The sequence below is a fragment of the Bison bison genome, unplaced genomic scaffold, assembly GCF_000754665.1.
Source record: "Bison bison bison isolate TAMUID 2011002044 unplaced genomic scaffold, Bison_UMD1.0 scf7180017862692, whole genome shotgun sequence".
Classification (NCBI taxonomy): Eukaryota; Metazoa; Chordata; class Mammalia; order Artiodactyla; family Bovidae; genus Bison; species Bison bison.
The window spans coordinates 415441-420375 of NW_011493264.1; the positions used below are offsets into that span (position 1 = coordinate 415441).

Genomic DNA, 4935 nt, shown 5'->3' on the forward strand with positions numbered 1-4935 from the left:
GGTTCCTGCGAGGCCGGGGTCTGGCCTCCCTGCTGTCAGGCATCACCCTCCCCGATGGAGCAGCCGTGCTCTGCCCTTTCCTCCCGGGCTTCTCCCCTGTGTGCCCCCTGCTCGTCACACTCCCCGTCCCTGCGAGCCCTGTGGAGAGGCCGCAGGCCATTCAGGAAGCTCCCTCCCGGCTCTGCTCCCTGTGCCAGGCTCCGAGTGCAGGTGCGTCATCCGGCTCCTCTCACCTGGGACTGACCGCCGCACTGAGCGGCCCCTCATCCCCTCCAGCCCCGTCCGGCCCTCCGCTCCCCCCGGGAGGCCTTCCTGGTCCCAGCCACTGCCACTCCACGTCGCTGGAGCCCAAGGAACCAGCTGCCCTGGGGGCACAGGCCGTGTGGAGACGCAGGGCCCAGAGGTCCCAGGCAGGACCTTCTCCTCCTTCGGATGCAGGGACACCTGGAACTCACTCCCCGACCTCGGATCTGCCCGAGGGGAGGCCTCGGAGCCGGCCCTGACACCAGCAGGGGGCGGGTGGTGACGAGGGTGTCGGGGCGGGGGAAGGGGGAAGGGCCCTGAGCCTCGGAACTGACCCGGGAAGGTCAGTCGTGAAGCCTCCCGGTGCCTGGGGGCAGGTGATCGGCCTGGTCTGTCCTGGGGACGGTGTCTGGCTGGGCGGCTCCTCCCAGGAGCTCAGAGTAAGGCCGAGGGGAGCACACACAGGCCTGCCTGGGCTCCTTGCTCCCCCGAGAGGTCAGGTTGCTGAGCCATCAGTGTCCCTCCCCTGCCGGGCTGGTCGGGCCGTGCGCCGAGTGTCCTGGGGGCAGGGGTCTCAGCAGAGGCCACAGAACCCCACCTCCCCGATGTGCTCCTGTCTGCAAGAAAGAAAGGTATGTGTGACGTGTGGGGGGTGGCGTTCCAGCCGAGTAAGGGGTCCCAGTGGTCCCCTGCCTGGCAGCACACAGGGGCCTGCCCGCTGGAAAATCAGGGCCAAAGCACCTGGATGCAAGCGGGTGCCCGCACTCTACACACACTGCAGCGAACACCTGGAAACAGCCCAGGCCCCGGAGGCGGTGGCTTTGCCAACACCCTGCTGAGGCCACAGGAGGCAGGCAGGGCCAGGGCCGCCTGGCTGTGAATTCCATGTATTCGTCTAGGAAGAGCCTGCAGCCGGAGCATTAGGACTAAACAGGGGCCTGACTGTGGGGCTGTTCTTGCTGCAGGCTGAGCCCCCTGGATCCAGGGCCATGGCTGGGCTGCAGGCGAGAAGCTCACTTGTGTTTCAGAGATGTGCCTGCCTCTATGGGCAGACCTAGCTAGGCCCAGGTTGCAGCCCACTGTTCCCACGGATTCACACAAACGCAGCTGAGGCTGACAGCCACCACCTTCTTGTGCCCCCCCAGGACAGAGGCTGTAAACACTAAATGAAGCTTTCTCAGCACTCCCTCGCAGTTGGGGGAAGGGGGACCATGTGACCGCATTTCGGCCGAGAAGATGGACGAGGAGGTTTGTTAGAGGCTTCTAAAAGGCTTTTGCTTCCTTATTATAGCTGGTCCTGTCCCTTCTACTTTCTTGCTGATGCAAATGTTTATGTGATGTCTGGAGCTTAGCAGCCATATTGTGACTACCAGGCCACGAGCATGGGGAGAGAGATGTCGGTTTTCGCAGTGTGACGGGGCCGAGTGTGCCAGAGCCAGCAGCTTCCCTCCCAAGCCTCTAGGTTGGTGAGAGGAGTCTGCCGGAGCCAGCAGCTTCCCTCCCAAGCCTCTAGGTTGGTGAGGGGAGTCTGCCATTGTTTTCTGATTCCTGCAGCTGAGGTTCCAAGTGACATGGGTTTTTACTGTTGCTGCTGTGCAGTTGCCCAGTTGTGTCTGACTCTTTGTGACCCCGTGGACTGCAGCACGCCAGGCCTTTTTATGCTGATGTGCGAGTGCATGTCCTGGCCCTGGCAACGCCTTGAGCTCCGGACTCCTTCAGCCACTGCTGGGCACCTCCTCTTGGTGTCTCAGGACGTTTCACACTCAACAGATTTGCTTCCGATCTTGCTCCCACCCCATTGTTTCTCCTCCCTCTGCACCCCATGCTGACACAAAGCAGGAGGTCTGCGGTGGCGGGTGGGATGTGTGCTTGGCTTCACTCACTCACTCAGCACACATGCGCCGAGCACCGTGCACGTGCCAGCTGCCTTTCCAGAAACCGAGGAGCTTACCCGATGGTGGGCAGAGCTGTGCTGTGTGCTTACTTGCTCAGTCCTGTCCAACTCTTCGAGACCCCATGGAGTGTAGCCCGCCAGGCTCCTCTGTCCATGGGTATCCTCCAGGCAAGAACACTGGAGTGGGTTGAGGAAATGGCAACTCACTCCAGTATTCTTGCCTGGAGAATTCCATGGACAAAGGAGAGACTATCACCTCTAGGGGATCTTCCCAACCCAGGGATCAAACCCAGGTCTCCCGCAATATAGGAGGATTCTTGACCGTCTCAGCCACCAGAGAAGCCCAGTGGGCAGTACAGACTACAAAGGGACTGCTGCAACCGCGACGCCCTCAGGTGGCGGGGGTGAGCTGCAGGGAGGTCAGGAGACCCCCTGCCCACAGCCCGGAGAAGCGCGAGGCGGCTCTTGCAGAAAGACAGTCTGCTGCTGGAGCCTCTGAGTGAAGAGGTCCTGGGGCTGGGTGTTTGAGGAACAGGAGGAAGTGGAATGGCTGGAGGGTAGGGGTGGAGTGGGGGCCTGGGGACTGGCTGGGAAGACTTGCATTTTCCTGAAGGGTTTAGCACAGGAGGCTCTTCAATTATGGGATTTAATCAAGGGTTTGAGCTTGTTGAAAGAAAATGAAAGTGTTAGTCGCCCAGTTGTGTCCAACTCTTTGTGACTCCGTGGACTGTAGGCTCCTCTGTCCATGGGCTTCTCCAGGGAACACTGGAGTGGTTTGCCATGCCCTCCTCCAGGGGATCTTCCTGACCCGGGGATCGAACCTTCATTGCAGGTGGATTCTTTACCTTCTGAGCCACCAAGGAAGACTTTGAGCACGTTGGATTTTTTAATAAAAGGGTATTTTGGGCTGCTAGGGTGGAATGAACCATGGGGCAGGGACACAGGAGGGGGTAACCAGGCCACCAGGGTTTGGGAGCAGCGCGGATCAGGACAGAAGGTGGGGGGAGGGAAACGGGACCAGAGCAGGTGAAGAAGCCACTGTCCCTGGGGGTGGGCTGGGTTTGGAGGGCAGCGTTGGAGCCAGTCTGGACCTTGGAGGCTGCGATCCCTGTGGACACCCCAGTGGGGGTTCGGGGCCAGCCCAGGCTGGGGTGTAAGTCTGGGGCGGCCTGCAGATGGTGACCAGAGCTGAGACTGGCTGGGCCTCCTCCCCCTTCTCAGTACAAAGTGGCCCTCCAGGTGGCGAAGCGCAGGGAGCCCTTCATGGCTGAGCTGCTGCAGCTTCTTTGTCCAGGGATGGCGGGACAGGGAGCCCCTGCCTGTCTCTCCTGATCTGCTCACTGCCTTTCCCTTGTGTGTTCTGGCCCAGGAGCCCTGCCCACACCACCTTCAGCTCCTGCACCCGGGCGGGCCCCCCTGCCCTCATGGGCCCTGGGCTGGAACTCAGGGGTCTCAGTCAGGCCCATCTCTAGGGGGCCCTGCTCAGGGTTGAGGGTCCACAGACATGTTTTCACCTCTGATTGCCCCCCCAGGGAGTGGATCCCCCTCTTGGCTTCTCCCAGCTTCTGAGTAGTGGGCAGTGCAGGGGGGCCACGTGGGGGTGGTGTCTGATGACTCAGGCCCATCCTGGGCTTTGCCCCCACCCTAGGGCCCCCATGGGCCAGCACACAGTAGGTGCTGGACACAAGTTGTCACATGGATGCCGGGGAGGTGGAGGGGGTAGGGAAGGGGGTGGGCAGCAGAGGCTCCTCCTGGGCCCCGGACTCAGTGCTGAAGAGGTCCTCCGCCCACAGGTGCTTCTGGGCCGTGCTCCTCCTCCTGGCCCTGGCTGTGCTCCTGCTGGGCTGCATCATGCACGTGGACATCGGGCTGCTCATGCCGTGAGTCCTCCACTGGGTGGCCTGAGGTCTGGGCACTGCCCCCTCCCCGAGCAGTACTGGGACCCCAGCGTGCCCCACTCCGGGTGGCACCTAGCCCTGCCTGTGACTGTGGTAGGCCACGCCTCCCTTCCAGGCCTCAGCCTCCCCTCTGCAATGGAGGAGGGGCTCTTCCTGTGGTCACCCAGCCTGGGGGCCTCCCAGTATCTCCCATGGGCAGTAAGCTGCCCAGAACTCCAGGCAGGGATACGGGAGGGTTGAATCTGGGCCAGGTTGGGGGTGCCCTGGGCAGATTTGCTGTGTGCAGAGGGTGACTGGGAGGCAGGGCTGGGGTGGTTAGAACCCCCTAGTGGTCTGGATGTCAGGACCCCTGCTCCCCTGCTTGTTGGTGGTATGGCCTCTGTGAAGCTCAGGGTCCTCCCGATGGCTACCCTGCCCTAGTGGTTTAGCCTGGCTGGTGGTAGGGCCCTCCAGCCCCTGGCCTGGCTGATCTCCACTGGAGAGGGGGAGTGCTAAAGCTCCTGGGTATCCCTGCCTACCCCCCAGGCCTGGCACTAGCCTCTGGACCCTGTCCCCACCATCCTGGGTCACTCTCACCAGCTCTGTTTTGGGATCTTGTGTTGGGGCAGGGTGGGCACCTGTAGCTCCAGGCTGGTGTCCACAACTGGGTGGGTGCCACCCTGAGATCACAGGAGTGAGCACCAGCGTCCAGTCTTGCCCGGCAGTGAGTCAGCCCATCTCAGCATGAGAGGCCAACCAAGCACCGCTGGCCATATGGCCTGGGTCACAGGGCAGAGCGATGCTGGGCGCCCTCAGAGCCAGGCAGGAGGTTGGGAAGCAGAGGGGTGCAGGGCCTGCAGTACATGGGGGCAGGTGGTTGCACCACTGGAAGAGGGCAGCCAGGGCGGGGTCTCAGGTGAG

The 4935-nt window shown here is 62.3% G+C and overlaps 1 long non-coding RNA gene across 1 annotated transcript in view; it reads left to right on the forward strand.

Moving 5' to 3' along the window:
* Positions 1–604: 604 nt before the first annotated feature.
* The window catches only part of LOC104983454, a 4728-nt gene continuing 397 nt past the window's right edge, over positions 605–4935 (forward strand). Inside the window, exons 1-2 of the long non-coding RNA XR_824645.1 lie at positions 605–875; positions 3931–4017. This is a non-coding gene — a long non-coding RNA (uncharacterized LOC104983454). The remainder of the gene's footprint in view (positions 876–3930; positions 4018–4935) is intronic.